Source organism: Anarhichas minor, unplaced genomic scaffold, assembly GCF_050575085.1.
Source record: "Anarhichas minor isolate MPS153535 unplaced genomic scaffold, ASM5057508v1 ptg000026l, whole genome shotgun sequence".
Classification (NCBI taxonomy): domain Eukaryota; kingdom Metazoa; phylum Chordata; class Actinopteri; order Perciformes; family Anarhichadidae; genus Anarhichas; species Anarhichas minor.
In genome coordinates this window covers 12,026,730-12,045,757 of record NW_027466472.1, presented here as the reverse complement: position 1 = coordinate 12,045,757, position 19,028 = coordinate 12,026,730, and the positions used below count along the sequence as shown (strand labels likewise).

Genomic DNA, 19,028 nt, shown 5'->3' with positions numbered 1-19,028 from the left:
GGTCAGTCCTGTCTCCTAAAAATTACGTTCCCCCAAAACTAGAATGCATTCTCAATTACGTTTGACCATAAACGTATTTTCTCCCTGATTACGTTTGTGTTTGACGTAGCATTTTAGTTTTGGGGGAACGTAATTTTTAGGAGACAGGGTTGCAGTGTGTGTGTGCATACCTGTGCACTGCTGCTTTGTTTTGATTGTTAGTGTTTAGTTATTGGTACTTTAAATAAATGTCTATTTATTACTTTCCACTCGTCTTGTCTCCCTGTTGTTGCAGCCTTGGAGCCGGGTTGTGACAAATCCATAAGTGACTTTTATCATGAGTCAGTGGGTGCTAATAACAATGTGCCAACACAGTCTATATGCGGTGTTTAATAATGAATTTATTATTTCATACATAAGAATATTTGCAACATTCAACATGTAACAGTCACTGACTTGATCTTTCTATTTTTACTTATTGCAACCTATAAAACCTGAGGAATTGGCAAAAGGAACTAACTGACACTGTAAATACTGAGCCTGCAATGATACTGTGGCCAGAAGTGACTTTAAGAAGTGACCCTTAAGGGCTCGTTAAACTCTTTGAAATCTGAGATTACAGAGTTGAATAAGTCTAAATAAATGTTCTTTATTTCATAACATTTTAGAAGCTCTCTTTCTCACACACACTCACAAATGCATACAGGCAGTTTCCAAAAACTTTTGTGAGCATGTGGGCCTTCACAACATGTTTTACCAGTTTGTGAATATGATCTGGTGGACCTCCCAACACACATTCTGTGTGTTATATTGAGCTGCTCAGCTGGTTATATGGTGATGAAGCTGAAATACTGCGATCAGAGAATTTTGAAATAGGATGTTTTTTTATTTATTTATTGTTAATCTATCTGTTACTATGTTGATTAGTGTTATGGTTTTACAACTGGCAACTTTACTGTTAACTTCTGTAAAACTGTCTAATTCAGCTGAATGTAAAGAGCTCCTTCCCCACGGCTGGTTCGGAGGTCTAACCAGAAGAAACAGAAGAAACAGGAGAAACAGGACAAACAGAAGAAACAGAAGAAACAGGAGAAACAGAAGAAACAGGAGAAACAGGAGAGGCTTGTTAACCCACATTGAGGTTCTATAAAACCAAGCTGTTCAGCTGAGAGGTATTGTGGTGAAGACTCTTGTTTCTGCAGAGAAAGGTAACGTAGTGTCTCTTCTGAATTTTTAAAAATGTGACTTTATGTTTAAATAAAAATCTATTTAAAACTGAGATGTTAAATAAAGAGTAAAAATGTGAAACATTGTAAATGTCAATGAATATTCATGTTATTTCATCCACCTCTTGAGAACTTATTTTGATGATGCAAAATTCTATTCATATCCTAAATGTAAACAACTTTCCTTACAGGTTTGAAGGTCCCGTATCTACCATCATGATGAAATTGGTAATGTATTATGTATTTGGTTTTTGTCAATGCAGATTTACATGTTCTGTATGCAGTATGCTATATTCTGTGATTGTAACCCTCTTGTTTTCTTTAATAGTTAAGTGTTGCCATTTTGGCCGGATTCTGCTTTGGTAGGCTCATCTTAATCACTGTAATGGTCAAGATCAAATGTACACATGTTGACTATTCTATAATCAGAAATATGCACTGTCACAGTAAACTCTGTATTTCTTAAATTTCCTTTACCAGCAAGCAGCTGGGCTATGCCACCTCCAACGCCTGGTAAGAGATTATTTTCAGTGTCAATCCTGATATTTAATGTACAGACCAAACCATTAATTGTTTCGCTTTGTATAGAAAGGTCATTCATTGTTTTGTTTCTTATAACTCCATTCTCCATGGCCTTAATACTATCCCACCCATATTCAAAAGCAGATTCTACCTTTTTGTTTTTACATTTATTTCATCTCTCTTTTAATTTGACCGATCACAACATGTGCAATTACTGAAAGATGTCAAATGTCTTGTTGATAATTTGTCTAAATTCAAAAACCTTGGTCCAGTTTGCTGGACAGGCTGGTATAACGGAGATGACCCCAGTGGACGTGGAGACTCGGAGCATTTGACAATCCTGAAGAGAGAATACCCAGGAGAAATCTGTGATATTCCTCTGGATTTTGAGGCTCGTACCTCTGACACAAATACCGCAGCCGCCCTCACAGGAGATGTCTTCTCTTTGTAAGTTGACTTATAGGGAAATACTTTAAAATGTTGCTAACAACCACCAAATAATAAATCCATACTTCTCAACATTAAAACTTACAGGGATGGGTCAAATGCAGAGACAAATTTCCCCCTTAACGGGATCAATATAGTATCATAAATTAAAAAATGTAATTAAATTAAAACATCAAGATGTAGTACCTGGAGCTGCTGCTTAAACAGTGAATAGGAACTAGATGCACATTTACATTAGATAAGATGTCATTTTAATGAACCCCACGAGGAAAGGCTAATAGGCACATAATGTCTAAAGGTTGTAGCTGAGCCTTACTTTATTCTGGTGCTGACAGCTTTATTTGAGATAACATGCTTTGTGTTCTGGAGAGTAACAAACAATTATAACCCAATTTATTGGTCTTCCTTATTTATGGTTACGTTCTTTTAATTTTGTTGGCTAAGATATTTTTAATTTGAAAAGAACCTACACCTGGCATCACGAACAAAATGAGAAATGATAGATATATTTCATTTGTATTTGCCCAGCAGTACTTTCATAAGCTAGATCATGTTTTTAACATAGATCAACAATAATTTATGTCTTCAACATTTTGCATCACTAAAATGAAGTTCTTGTTTTATTTCAATATGGTTTCCTTGCTTTAAATTGTATATTGATTCACTTACTGCTTGGAATCATATTTCAGCTTGAGTCCAACCAAGGGACTCGTTTGCCTCAATCATCAGCAGGTCCCTGGGACGACGTGCCATGACTACGAAGTCCGGTTCTTGTGCCCATGCTAGGAAGGCCCGACAGCGCTTCGTAGACTCTACAGCAAACACTGCGATGGATAAGAAGAGACAACGTTCAAATTGTGATCATTTGAATTTTTGTCAGATTTTTCTTTCATGTTATATTTTATTCTTATTTTGCCAGGTGGAGGAAGTGTAATAGGCCTTTTTTGCATTAAACATTTCGACTTGTAGGAAAAGCAAAGCTTAATCGATGATGGATCTGTTCTACACCAGGACCCTGAAGCCTGTGAAGCGTAATGGAGCTCAGCCATAGTTTATTCTATTATTTAAGCTTCTGCTTCTACCATGCCAAAACGTCTTGTGGAAAAAGGCCCATTATGTGCTTTATCAGTCTTTGTATTCTCTTTTCTTTCTAGTGATTATGAAATCATTGTCTTGTATTGTAAGAAATCAACCAACAGTAAAAAGCAATAAAACTGCCAATGAACAGCAAATCCATTTTGTCATGAAGTTTTACTCAACAACTCTGCCCATCGTATTAGGAATTTATTAACACGTTATGATTTGGTGTGTTTAGAACAGATGGTGGGAGCAGTTATGATGATCATGTTCTCTTCCTGTTCGTTCCCGTTCTCTCTCTACCTACTTCTCTTTCTTTCCCTCCCTCTGTGACTTTATCTTCTTTCTCACCATCTTCTTTCTCACCATCTTCTTTCTCTTCCTCTTCGTCATCCTCTTTTATCATGAGCATATACAGAATATTATACACTAACCTCCTTTCACATAGTTTAGTTGCTTTGCAGTGAAATTATGTTAGATTCAAGGGGTTACGGATAAGTCCTTCAATTCCATTTCTTTCTGATTTAAGCATTTGACAAAAGGGTTTATGGAACTGTTCATTGTTATGAGTCAACACAGCTGAAGAGTGACAGCCTTAACAAGAGAGGGTAAAGCCCCATCCGGCATATATCGCTAAGTCAAGCTGGATCAAGACTGAAGGGTGTCCATCGGAAAAGCAGGAGGAAAATATGCACACTGACACTGGCAATACATTAGTTGTTTAGTTTTTTTTTTATTTTAAGAAAGTCCAGAGGGGTTTGTTAAAGCTAAACTGTATAATTAAACACAAGCAACTCTTCCACTTCATCTGTCGTCTTTCTTCCACCTTATTCACCATCTTTCTTGTCCTCTCTACTCTCAGCTCCCAGAAAACTGCTCGACCCATCTGTCATCACTTGCCCACAGGAGTGTCCTGAAATGATGCCCTTCATTCAGCTGTCTGCTTCTCCACATTGTTCCTGTTTGAACAAGACATTGTCACACTTTTTTAAAAATCTTTAAAACCTTCACATGATTGACTGCTGTTCTGGGTGTTTCTTGTATTGTTACCACCATGGAGGTTATATTTGGACCCCTCTTCAATTATCTTCTATTTGCTCCACACCTGTGGCCTCTTTATAGAAACCACACAATATTAATATTTAGTTTTCCAGGAGATTGTATCATATAGTATACAATAGTATGATGCTTTATGATGCAGATGCTGTTTTATGGTCTTTTTTTAGAGACTCTAACCCTCTGTAAACGACGGAGGGCAGCGATTCCCCCAAATGTTTGTCACTTCTGGCCACAGTATCATTGCAGGCTCAGTATTTACAGTGTCAGTTAGTTCATTTTGCCAATTCCTCAGATTTTATAGGTTACAATAAGTAAAAATAGAAAGATCAAGTCAGTGACTGTTACATGTTGAATGTTGCAAATATTCTTATGTATGAAATAATAAATTCATTATTAAACACCGCATATAGACTGTGTTGGCACATTGTTATTAGCACCCACTGACTCATGATAAAAGTCACTTATGGATTTGTCACAACCCGGCTCCAAGGCCGCAACAACAGGGAGACAAGACGAGTGGAAAGTAATAAATAGACATTTATTTAAAGTACCAATAACTAAACAAGCAAACAATCAAAACAAAGCAGCAGCCGTGTCAGTGAAGAAGAATCAGAGAGGAGAGGAGCACCAGCCAAAGAAGAGGGGCAGCCTTTATAGCTGGCACCAAACCAGGCTCAGGGATCACCCATCAGTGGCCGATCAACATCCTGAAAGACAAACTGACAGGAAACAGGACACAGACCCCTGGTGGAAGGGAGGGGTCGTCACAGATTGTTGAGACCTCTGACGGATGCTCTCTACCCTCCAGACCTGTTTGTGCTGCCTGCTGATCTGCACGTGTGTTCATCTTGTATATTAGGTGAGGTGATTAAGCTGACAGAAGTGAAAGACTTCCCCTTCCACCTGTGGCTCATCTTCATCATTTGTGTGTGCTACTATGTTGCCATGTTCCCCTTTATTGGACTGGGACAGTGAGTATTGCATCAGGGCAACCTCACACACACACACACATACACACACACACACACACACACACACACACACACACACACACACACACACACACACACTCACTTCCCTCTAGTGGTCCTCACATATCTTTACATCACTTAAGTAATACACCCAGAACATTGTCTCGTCAGTCAGTGCCTCCAGTTCTTCTTATCATATTTTTAGCACATATCAGTTGAACATTGTATGCACTGTGTTTAACCCTCACCATTCCAGAAATGTAGTAAAACATTTGTCTCCCTGTGTTCTTATCACAGACTGTGGCTCATACTCACTACCTCAGTTGGGAAAATGTCATCAAAATGTTAAGAGTAACTTAAAATCATGATTTTTATGACCTCCCAAAGTTCAACTTCCCACTTTGTTGTGGTGATGTAGAAGTGTACTCTAGGATGTGTCCGTACACTGTGACATCACTGTTTGCTGGTTACAGGTGCAAAAGAGCACACTTCCTGAGAATACCTATAAGTGATGTGGGGCATTGGCTAAATGGAGTTGAACCACAGAGAGTAGAACTCTGCTTTCCATTGTGGTGTTAAGTTGCTCTTTAGAGGCCAGCACGTGTAAGAAGACCGTTGTGTGTGATTGCACATTCAAATGATCACACTGTCATACAGCCAGAATCCTGCTGCGCTCCTCACCGGTCGCTCATCTGCACTATGGCGGTCTTTGCTTAACTGACAATGCTTGTGTTAAATTACCAAGTGTTACCTGTTATTGAGCTGTCTACAAGAAATGACATGATGGAGAAATTACAGAAGATCTATTGTACAATCAAAGACAGAACGGTTCAAAAAATGTCTTTTTGTAGAACCTAATCACATTTGATACAAGATTATTAATGGAACAACGACATCTAATTAAACACACATTTTCGAAAGTGTATAAAATCTCTTTTACTAACTTTTTCTTTGGAGTGTTCAGGGTGAACACTGGTATTTCTCAAGGCTGGATGCACACACACACACACACACACACACACACACACACACACACACACTCACACACACACAAATGCAAGCACTTTCCAAAAGCTTTTGCATGTGGGTCTGCACAGCATGTTTTACCAGTTTGGGGATATGAGCTGGTCAGTCCTGTCTCCTAAAAATTACGTTCCCCCAAAACTAGAATGCATTCTCAATTACGTTTGACCATAAACGTATTTTCTCCCTGATTACGTTTGTGTTTGACGTAGCATTTTAGTTTTGGGGGAACGTAATTTTTAGGAGACAGGGTTGCAGTGTGTGTGTGCATACCTGTGCACTGCTGCTTTGTTTTGATTGTTAGTGTTTAGTTATTGGTACTTTAAATAAATGTCTATTTATTACTTTCCACTCGTCTTATCTCCCTGTTGTTGCAGCCTTGGAGCCGGGTTGTGACAAATCCATAAGTGACTTTTATCATGAGTCAGTGGGTGCTAATAACAATGTGCCAACACAGTCTATATGCGCTGTTTAATAATGAATTTATTATTTCATACATAAGAATATTTGCAACATTCAACATGTAACAGTCACTGACTTGATCTTTCTATTTTTACTTATTGCAACCTATAAAACCTGAGGAATTGGCAAAAGGAACTAACTGACACTGTAAATACTGAGCCTGCAATGATACTGTGGCCAGAAGTGACTTTAAGAAGTGACCCTTAAGGGCTCGTTAAACTCTTTGAAATCTGAGATTACAGAGTTGAATAAGTCTAAATAAATGTTCTTTATTTCATAACATTTTAGAAGCTCTCTTTCTCACACACACTCACAAATGCATACAGGCAGTTTCCAAAAACTTTTGTGAGCATGTGGGCCTTCACAACATGTTTTACCAGTTTGTGAATATGATCTGGTGGACCTCCCAACACACATTCTGTGTGTTCTATTGAGCTGCTCAGCTGGTTATACGGTGATGAAGCTGAAATACTGCGATCAGAGAATTTTGAAATTTTGAAATTTTGAAATTTATTGTTAATCTATCTGTTACTATGTTGATTAGTGTTATGGTTTTACAACTGGCAACTTTACTGTTAACTTCTGTAAAACTGTCTAATTCAGCTGAATGTAAAGAGCTCCTTCCCCACGGCTGGTTCGGAGGTCTAACCAGAAGAAACAGAAGAAACAGAAGAAACAGAAGAAACAGGAGAAACAGGACAAACAGAAGAAAGAGAAGAAACAGGAGAAACAGGAGAAACAGGAGAAACAGAAGAAACAGGAGAAACAGGAGAGGCTTGTTAACCCACATTGAGGTTCTATAAAACCAAGCTGTTCAGCTGAGAGGTACTGTGGTGAAGACTCTTGTTTCTGCAGAGAAAGGTAACGTAGTGTCTCTTCTGAATTTTTAAAAATGTGACTTTATGTTTAAATAAAATTCTATTTAAAACTGAGATGTTAAATAAAGAGTAAAAATGTGAAACATTGTAAATGTCAATGAATATTCATGTTATTTCATCCACCTCTTGAGAACTTATTTTGATGATGCAAAATTCTATTCATATCCTAAATGTAAACAACTTTCCTTACAGGTTTGAAGGTCCCGTATCTACCATCATGATGAAATTGGTAATGTATTATGTTTTTGGTTTTTGTCAATGCAGATTTACATGTTCTGTATGCAGTATGCTATATTCTGTGATTGTAACCCTCTTGTTTTCTTTAATAGTTAAGTGTTGCCATTTTGGCCGGATTCTGCTTTGGTAGGCTCATCTCAATAACTGTAATGGTCAAGATCAAATGTACACATGTTGACTATTCTATAATCAGAAATATGCACTGTCACAGTAAACTCTGTATTTCTTAAATTTCCTTTACCAGCAAGCAGCTGGGCTATGCCACCTCCAACGCCTGGTAAGAGATTATTTTCAGTGTCAATCCTGATATTTAATGTACAGACCAAACCATTAATTGTTTCGCTTTGTATAGAAAGGTCATTCATTGTTTTGTTTTTTATAACTCCATTCTCCATGGCCTTAATACTATCCCACCCATATTCAAAAGCAGATTCTACCTTTTTGTTTTTACATTTATTTCATCTCTCTTTTAATTTGACCGATCACAACATGTGCAATTACTGAAAGATGTCAAATGTCTTGTTGATAATTTGTCTAAATTCAAAAACCTTGGTCCAGTTTGCTGGACAGGCTGGTATAACGGAGATGACCCCAGTGGACGTGGAGACTCGGAGCATTTGACAATCCTGAAGAGAGAATACCCAGGAGAAATCTGTGATATTCCTCTGGATTTTGAGGCTCGTACCTCTGACACAAATACCGCAGCCGCCCTCACAGGAGATGTCTTCTCTTTGTAAGTTGACTTATAGGGAAATACTTTAAAATGTTGCTAACAACCACCAAATAATAAATCCATACTTCTCAACATTAAAACTTACAGGGATGGGTCAAATGCAGAGACAAATTTCCCCCTTAACGGGATCAATATAGTATCATAAATTAAAAAATGTAATTAAATTAAAACATCAAGATGTAGTACCTGGAGCTGCTGCTTAAACAGTGAATAGGAACTAGATGCACATTTACATTAGATAAGATGTCATTTTAATGAACCCCACGAGGAAAGGCTAATAGGCACATAATGTCTAAAGGTTGTATCTGAGCCTTACTTTATTCTGGTGCTAACAGCTTTATTTGAGATAACATGCTTTGTGTTCTGGAGAGTAAGAAACAATTATAACCCAATTTATTGGTCTTCCTTATTTATGGTTACGTTCTTTTAATTTTGTTGCCTATCTAAGATATTTTTAATTTGAAAAGAACCTACACCTGGCATCACGAACAAAATGAGAAATGATAGATATATTTCATTTGTATTTGCCCAGCAGTACTTTCATAAGCTAGATCATGTTTTTAACATAGATCAACAATAATTTATGTCTTCAACATTTTGCATCACTAAAATGAAGTTCTTGTTTTATTTCAATATGGTTTCCTTGCTTTAAATTGTATATTGATTCACTTACTGCTTGGAATCATATTTCAGCTTGAGTCCAACCAAGGGACTCGTTTGCCTCAATCATCAGCAGGACTCTGAGACGTGCCATGACTACGAAGTCCGGTTCTTGTGCCCATGCTAGGAAGGCCCGACAGCGCTTCGTAGACTCTACAGCAAACACTGCGATGGATAAGAAGAGACAACGTTCAAATTGTGATCATTTGAATTTTTGTCAGTTTTTTCTTTCATGTTATATTTTATTCTTATTTTGCCAGGTGGAGGAAGTATAATAGGCCTTTTTTGCATTAAACATTTCGACTTGTAGGAAAAGCAAAGCTTAATCGATGATGGATCTGTTCTACACCAGGACCCTGAAGCCTGTGAAGCGTAATGGAGCTCAGCCATAGTTTATTCTATTATTTAAGCTTCTGCTTCTACCATGCCAAAACGTCTTGTGGAAAAAGGCCCATTATGTGCTTTATCAGTCTTTGTATTCTCTTTTCTTTCTAGTGATTATGAAATCATTGTCTTGTATTGTAAGAAATCAATCAACAGTAAAAAGCAATAAAACTGCCAATGAACAGCAAATCCATTTTGTCATGAAGTTTTACTCAACAACTCTGCCCATCGTATTAGGAATTTATTAACAAGTTATGATTTGGTGTGTTTAGAACAGATGGTGGGAGCAGTTATGATATACAGACAGTAGGATGTATAGCAGTGCAACACTAATGTTAGATGTAAGAAAAACATACAGTATGTCAGTGAATCTGTATTTCTTATCAACACACCCGTGCACTAACAGGCACAGTTATAACTGTAAATACTTTAAATAAGCAAACATTTCCACCATCTGTTGTGTTAAAACCTTGTGTACTTTGGGTGTTTCGCTAATGCTTGCACTGCATCGATATTTGTGCCCTTTAGTGGAATTCCGCTTAAAGTATGCTCGTCTGTCTTCCAGTAAGACCATGTTTCAGTAGGCAAAAGAAAAGACATGGAAGAGGAGGGAAGGAGTGAACTGAAGCTGGGGGAATTTCCCTCTTAAGTAAATAAGTAATAAAAAAAATAAGTAAAATGAAATCTGAACTGAACAGAAGTACAACCAAAGTGTTGAAGTTCAGCACATTATGGTGTTCCATTAACATACCAATATTCCATGGCTGTGAAGGTCTATTTATAGACCAGGGGATGATGAAGTGAAATACTGTGCCACACAGGGAACCAAGCTCATGTTCTCTTCCCGTTCTCTCTCTACCTACTTCTCTTTCTTTCCCTCCCTCTGTGACTTTATCTTCTTTCTCACCATCTTCTTTCTCTTCCTCTTCGTCATCCTCTATTATCATGAGCATATACAGAATATTATACACTAACCTCCTTTCACATAGTTTAGTTGCTTTGCAGTGAAATTATGTTAGATTCAAGGGGTTACGGATAAGTTCTTCAATTCCATTTCTTTCTGATTTAAGCATTTGACAAAAGGGTTTATGGAACTGTTCATTGTTATGAGTCAAGACAGCTGAAGAGTGACAGCCTTAACAAGAGAGGGTAAAGCCCCATCCGGCATATATCACTAAGTCAACTGGATCAAGACTGAAGGGTGTCCATCGGAAAAGCAGGAGGAAAATATGCACACTGACACTGGCAATACATTAGTTGTTTAGTTTTTTTTTTTTAAGAAAGTCCAGAGGGGTTTGTTAAAGCTACACTTTATAATTAAAGTAACTCTTCCACTTCATCTGTAGTCTTTCTTCCACCTTATTCACCATCTTTCTTGTCCTCTCTACTCTCAGCTCCCAGAAAACTGCTCGACCCATCTGTCATCACTTGCCCACAGGAGTGTCCTGAAATGATGCCCTTCATTCAGCTGTCTGCTTCTCCACATTGTTCCTGTTTGAACAAGAAATTGTCGTACTTTTAAAAAATCTTTAGGTGTTTTAACATTCACATGACTGACTGCTGTTCTGGGTGTTTCTTGTATTGTTACCACCATGGAGGTTATATTTGGACCCCTCTTCAATTATCTTCTATTTGCTCCACACCTGTGGCCTCTTTATAGAAACCACACAATATTAATATTTAGCTTTCCAGGAGATTGTATCATATAGTATACAATAGTATGATGCTTTATGATGCAGATGCTGTTTTATGGTCTTTTTTTAGAGACTCTGACCCTCTGCAAACGACGGAGGGCAGCGATTCCCCCAAATGTTTGTCACTTCTGGCCACAGTATCATTGCAGGCTCAGTATTTACAGTGTCAGTTAGTTCATTTTGCCAATTCCTCAGATTTTATAGGTTGCAATAAGTAAAAATAGAAAGATCAAGTCAGTGACTGTTACATGTTGAATGTTACAAATATTATGTATGAAATAATAAATTCATTATTAAACAGCGCATATAGACTGTGTTGGCACATTGTTATTAGCACCCACTGACTCATGATAAAAGTCACTTATGGATTTGTCACAACCCGGCTCCAAGGCCGCAACAACAGGGAGACAAGACGAGTGGAAAGTAATAAATAGACATTTATTTAAAGTACCAATAACTAAACAAGCAAACAATCAAAACAAAGCAGCAGCCGTGTCAGTGAAGAAGAATCAGAGAGGAGAGGAGCACCAGCCAAAGAAGAGGGGCAGCCTTTATAGCTGGCACCAAACCAGGCTCAGGGATCACCCATCAGTGGCCGATCAACATCCTGAAAGACAAACTGACAGGAAACAGGACACAGACCCCTGGTGGAAGGGAGGGGTCGTCACAGATTGTTGAGACCTCTGACGGATGCTCTCTACCCTCCAGACCTGTTTGTGCTGCCTGCTGATCTGCACGTGTGTTCATCTTGTATATTAGGTGAGGTGATTAAGCTGACAGACGTGAAAGACTTCCCCTTCCACCTGTGGCTCATCTTCATCATTTGTGTGTGCTACTATGTTGCTATGTTCCCCTTTATTGGACTGGGACAGTGAGTATTGCATCAGGGCCACCTCACACTTACACACACACACACACACACACACACACACACACACACACACACACACTCACAAACTCACTTCCCTCTAGTGGTCCTCACATATCTTTACATCACTTAAGTAATACACCCAGAACATTGTCTCGTCAGTCAGTGCCTCCGGTTCTTCTTATCATATTTTTAGCACATATCAGTTGTACATTGTATGCACCGTGTTTAACCCTCACCATTCCAGTGATGTAGTAAAACATTTGTCTCCCTGTGTTCTTATCACAGACTGTGGCTCATACTCACTACCTCAGTTGGGAAAATGTTATCAAAATGTTAAGAGTAACTTAAAATCATGATTTTTATGACCTCCCAAAGTTCAACTTCCCACTTTGTTGCGGTGATGTAGAAGTGTACTCTAGGATGTGTCCGTACACTGTGACATCACTGTTTGCTGGTTACAGGTGCAAAAGAGCACACTTCCTGAGAATACCTATAAGTGATGTGGGGCATTGGCTAAATGGAGTTGAACCACAGAGAGTAGAACTCTGCTTTCCATTGTGGTGTTAAGTTGCTCTTTAAAGGCCAGCACGTGTAAGAAGACCGTTGTGTGTGATTGCACATTCAAATGATCACACTGTCATACAGCCAGAATCCTGCTGCGCTCCTCACCGGTCGCTCATCTGCACTATGGCGGTCTTTGCTTAACTGACAATGCTTGTGTTAAATTACCAAGTGTTACCTGTTATTGAGCTGTCTACAAGAAATGACATGATGGAGAAATTACAGAAGATCTATTGTACAATCAAAGACAGAACGGTTCAAAAAATGTCTTTTTGTAGAACCTAATCACATTTGATACAAGATTATTAATGGAACAACGACATCTAATTAAACACACATTTTCGAAAGTGTATAAAATCTCTTTTACTAACTTTTTCTTTGGAGTGTTCAGGGTGAACACTGGTATTTCTCAAGGCTGGATGCACACACACACACACACACACACACACACACACACACACACACACACACACACACACACACACTCACACACACACAAATGCAAGCACTTTCCAAAAGCTTTTGCATGTGGGCCTGCACAGCATGTTTTACCAGTTTGGGGATATGAGCTGGTCAGTCCTGTCTCCTAAAAATTACGTTCCCCCAAAACTAGAATGCATTCTCAATTACGTTTGACCATAAACGTATTTTCTCCCTGATTACGTTTGTGTTTGACATAGCATTTTAGTTTTGGGGGAACGTAATTTTTAGGAGACAGGGTTGCAGTGTGTGTGTGCATACCTGTGCACTGCTGCTTTGTTTTGATTGTTAGTGTTTAGTTATTGGTACTTTAAATAAATGTCTATTTATTACTTTCCACTCGTCTTGTCTCCCTGTTGTTGCAGCCTTGGAGCCGGGTTGTGACAAATCCATAAGTGACTTTTATCATGAGTCAGTGGGTGCTAATAACAATGTGCCAACACAGTCTATATGCGCTGTTTAATAATGAATTTATTATTTCATACATAAGAATATTTGCAACATTCAACATGTAACAGTCACTGACTTGATCTTTCTATTTTTACTTATTGCAACCTATAAAACCTGAGGAATTGGCAAAAGGAACTAACTGACACTGTAAATACTGAGCCTGCAATGATACTGAGGCCAGAAGTGACTTTAAGAAGTGACCCTTAAGGGCTCGTTAAACTCTTTGAAATCTGAGATTACAGAGTTGAATAAGTCTAAATAAATGTTCTTTATTTCATAACATTTTAGAAGCTCTCTTTCTCACACACACTCACAAATGCATACAGGCAGTTTCCAAAAACTTTTGTGAGCATGTGGGCCTTCACAACATGTTTTACCAGTTTGTGAATATGATCTGGTGGACCTCCCAACACACATTCTGTGTGTTCTATTGAGCTGCTCAGCTGGTTATACGGTGATGAAGCTGAAATACTGCGATCAGAGAATTTTGAAATTTTGAAATTTTGAAATTTATTGTTAATCTATCTGTTACTATGTTGATTAGTGTTATGGTTTTACAACTGGCAACTTTACTGTTAACTTCTGTAAAACTGTCTAATTCAGCTGAATGTAAAGAGCTCCTTCCCCACGGCTGGTTCGGAGGTCTAACCAGAAGAAACAGAAGAAACAGAAGAAACAGGAGAAACAGGACAAACAGAAGAAACAGAAGAAACAGAAGAAACAGGAGAAACAGGAGAAACAGGAGAAACAGAAGAAACAGAAGAAACAGAAGAAACAGGAGAAACAGGAGAAACAGGAGAAACAGAATAAACAGGAGAAACAGGAGAAACAGGAGAAACAGGAGAAACAGAATAAACAGGAGAAACAGGAGAAACAGAAGAAACAGGAGAAACAGGAGAAACAGGAGAAACAGAAGAAACAGAAGAAACAGAAGAAACAGGAGAAACAGGAGAAACAGGAGAAACAGAATAAACAGGAGAAACAGGAGAAACAGAAGAAACAGGAGAAACAGGAGAAACAGGAGAAACAGAATAAACAGGAGAAACAGGAGAAACAGAATAAACAGGAGAAACAGGAGAAACAGAATAAACAGGAGAAACAGGAGAAACAGGAGAAACAGAAGAAACAGGAGAAACAGGAGAGGCTTGTTAACCCACATTGAGGTTCTATAAAACCAAGCTGTTCAGCTGAGAGGTATTGTGGTGAAGACTCTTGTTTCTGCAGAGAAAGGTAACGTAGTGTCTCTTCTGAATTTTTAAAAATGTGACTTTATGTTTAAATAAAAATCTATTTAAAACTGAGATGTTAAATAAAGAGTAAAAATGTGAAACATTGTAAATGTCAATGAATATTCATGTTATTTCATCCACCTCTTGAGAACTTATTTTGATGATGCAAAATTCTATTCATATCCTAAATGTAAACAACTTTCCTTACAGGTTTGAAGGTCCCGTATCTACCATCATGATGAAACTGGTAATGTATTATGTATTTGTTTTTTGTCAATGCAGATTTACATGTTCTGTATGCAGTATGCTATATTCTGTGATTGTAACCCTCTTGTTTTCTTTAATAGTTAAGTGTTGCCATTTTGGCCGGATTCTGCTTTGGTAGGCTCATCTTAATCACTGTAATGGTCAAGATCAAATGTACACATGTTGACTATTCTATAATCAGAAATATGCACTGTCACAGTAAACTCTGTATTTCTTAAATTTCCTTTACCAGCAAGCAGCTGGGCTATGCCACCTCCAACGCCTGGTAAGAGATTATTTTCAGTGTCAATCCTGATATTTAATGTACAGACCAAACCATTAATTGTTTCGCTTTGTATAGAAAGGTCATTCATTGTTTTGTTTTTTATAACTCCATTCTCCATGGCCTTAATACTATCCCACCCATATTCAAAAGCAGATTCTACCTTTTTGTTTTTACATTTATTTCATCTCTCTTTTAATTTGACCGATCACAACATGTGCAATTACTGAAAGATGTCAAATGTCTTGTTGATAATTTGTCTAAATTCAAAAACCTTGGTCCAGTTTGCTGGACAGGCTGGTATAACGGAGATGACCCCAGTGGACGTGGAGACTCGGAGCATTTGACAATCCTGAAGTTTGAAAACCCAGGAGAAATCTGTGATATTCCTCTGGATTTTGAGGCTCGTACCTCTGACACAAATACCGCAGCCGCCCTCACAGGAGATGTCTTCTCTTTGTAAGTTGACTTATAGGGAAATACTTTAAAATGTTGCTAACAACCACCAAATAATAAATCCATACTTCTCAACATTAAAACTTACAGGGATGGGTCAAATGCAGAGACAAATTTCCCCCTTAACGGGATCAATATAGTATCATAAATTAAAAAATGTAATTAAATTAAAACATCAAGATGTAGTACCTGGAGCTGCTGCTTAAACAGTGAATAGGAACTAGATGCACATTTACATTAGATAAGATGTCATTTTAATGAACCCCACGAGGAAAGGCTAATAGGCACATAATGTCTAAAGGTTGTAGCTGAGCCTTACTTTATTCTGGTGCTAACAGCTTTATTTGAGATAACATGCTTTGTGTTCTGGAGAGTAAGAAACAATTATAACCCAATTTATTGGTCTTCCTTATTCATGGTTACGTTCTTTTAATTTTGTTGCCTATCTAAGATATTTTTAATTTGAAAAGAACCTACACCTGGCATCACGAACAAAATGAGAAATGATAGATATATTTCATTTGTATTTGCCCAGCAGTACTTTCATTAGCTAGATCATGTTTTTAACATAGATCAACAATAATTTATGTCTTCAACATTGTGCATCACTAAAATGAAGTTCTTGTTTTATTTCAATATGGTTTCCTTGCTTTAAATTGTATATTGATTCACTTACTGCTTGGAATCATATTTCAGCTTGAGTCCAACCAAGGGACTCGTTTGCCTCAATCATCAGCAGGACTCTGAGACGTGCCATGACTACGAAGTCCGGTTCTTGTGCCCATGCTAGGAAGGCCCGACAGCGCTTCGTAGACTCTACAGCAAACACTGCGATGGATAAGAAGAGACAACGTTCAAATTGTGATCATTTGAATTTTTGTCAGTTTTTTCTTTCATGTTATATTTTATTCTTATTTTGCCAGGTGGAGGAAGTATAATAGGCCTGTTTTGCATTAAACATTTCGACTTGTAGGAAAAGCAAAGCTTAATCGATGATGGATCTGTTCTACACCAGGACCCTGAAGCCTGTGAAGCGTAATGGAGCTCAGCCATAGTTTATTCTATTATTTAAGCTTCTGCTTCTACCATGCCAAAACGTCTTGTGGAAAAAGGCCCATTATGTGCTTTATCAGTCTATGTATTCTCTTTTCTTTCTAGTGATTATGAAATCATTGTCTTGTATTGTAAGAAATCAATCAACAGTAAAAAGCAATAAAACTGCCAATGAACAGCAAATCCATTTTGTCATGAAGTTTTACTCAACAACTCTGCCCATCGCATTAGGAATTTATTAACAAGTTATGATTTGGTGTGTTTAGAACAGATGGTGGGAGCAGTTATGATATACAGACAGTAGGATGTATAGCAGTGCAACACTAATGTTAGATGTAAGAAAAACATACAGTATGTCAGTGAATCTGTATTTCTTATCAACACACCCGTGCACTAACAGGCACAGTTATAACTGTAAATACTTTAAATAAGCAAACATTTCCACCATCTGCTGTGTTAAAACCTTGTGTACTTTGGGTGTTTCGCTAATGCTTGCACTGCATCGATATTTGTGCCCTTTAGTGGAATTCCGCTTAAAGTATGCTCGTCTGTCTTCCAGTAAGACCATGTTTCAGTAGGCAAAAGAAAAGACATGGAAGAGGAGGGAAGGAGTGAACTGAAGCTGGGGGAATTTCCCTCTTAAGTAAATAAGTAATAAAAAAAATAAGTAAAATGAAATCTGAACTGAACAGAAGTACAACCAAAGTGTTGAAGTTCAGCACATTATGGTGTTCCATTAACATACCAATATTCCATGGCTGTGAAGGCCTATTTATAGACCAGGGGATGATGAAGTGAAATACTGTGCCACACAGGGAACCAAGCTCATGTTCTCTTCCCGTTTGTTCCCGTTCTCTCTCTACCTACTTCTCTTTCTTTCCCTCCCTCTGTGACTTTATCTTCTTTCTCACCATCTTCTTTCTCTTCCTCTTCGTCATCCTCTATTATCATGAGCATATACAGAATATTGTACATTAACCTCCTTTCACATAGTTTAGTTGCTTTGCAGTGAAATTATGTTAGATTCAAGGGGTTACGGATAAGTCCTTCAATTCCATTTCTTTCTGATTTAAGCATTTGACAAAAGGGTTTATGGAACTGTTCATTGTTATGAGTCAACACAGCTGAAGAGTGACAGCCTTAACAAGAGAGGGTAAAGCCCCATCCGGCATATATCGCTAAGTCAACTGGATCAAGACTGAAGGGTGTCCATCGGAAAAGCAGGAGGAAAATATGCACACTGACACTGGCAATACATTAGTTGTTTAGTTTTTTTTTTTTAAGAAAGTCCAGAGGGGTTTGTTAAAGCTACACTTTATAATTAAAGTAACTCTTCCACTTCATCTGTAGTCTTTCTTCCACCTTATTCACCATCTTTCTTGTCCTCTCTACTCTCAGCTCCCAGAAAACTGCTCGACCCATCTGTCATCACTTGCCCACAGGAGTGTCCTGAAATGATGCCCTTCATTCAGCTGTCTGCTTCTCCACATTGTTCCTGTTTGAACAAGAAATTGTCGTACTTTTAAAAAATCTTTAGGTGTTTTAACATTCACATGACTGACTGCTGTTCTGGGTGTTTCTTGTATTGTTACCACCATGGAGGTTATATTTGGACCCCTCTTCAATTATCTTCTATTTGCTCCACACCTGTGGCCTCTTTATAGAAACCACACAATATTAATATTTAGCTTTCCAGGAGATTGTATCATATAGTATACAATAGTATGATGCTTTATGATGCAGATGCTGTTTTATGGTCTTTTTTTAGAGACTCTGACCCTCTGCAAACGACGGAGGGCAGCGATTCCCCCAAATGTTTGTCACTTCTGGCCACAGTATCATTGCAGGCTCAGTATTTACAGTGTCAGTTAGTTCATTTTGCCAATTCCTCAGATTTTATAGGTTGCAATAAGTAAAAATAGAAAGATCAAGTCAGTGACTGTTACATGTTGAATGTTACAAATATTATGTATGAAATAATAAATTCATTATTAAACAGCGCATATAGACTGTGTTGGCACATTGTTATTAGCACCCACTGACTCAT

General features: G+C 37.9%; 2 long non-coding RNA genes across 3 annotated transcripts; both read left to right on the top strand.

Annotated features, from left to right (window-relative positions):
* The first annotated feature begins 391 nt into the window (after window positions 1-391).
* Window positions 392-2,054, top strand: LOC142959661 (uncharacterized). The gene is made up of 3 exons (XR_012956231.1): window positions 392-1,187; window positions 1,397-1,718; window positions 2,000-2,054. It is a non-coding gene; the product is annotated as an uncharacterized LOC142959661 (long non-coding RNA).
* Window positions 2,055-15,210: 13,156 nt separating this feature from the next.
* Window positions 15,211-16,862, top strand: LOC142959665 (uncharacterized). 2 transcript variants are annotated; one of them, XR_012956234.1, is made up of 4 exons: window positions 15,211-15,324; window positions 15,443-15,475; window positions 15,757-15,931; window positions 16,625-16,862. It is a non-coding gene; the product is annotated as an uncharacterized LOC142959665 (long non-coding RNA). The 2 variants fall into 2 exon arrangements; XR_012956233.1 differs by having other exon boundaries at window positions 15,272-15,475.
* Window positions 16,863-19,028: the final 2,166 nt, after the last annotated feature.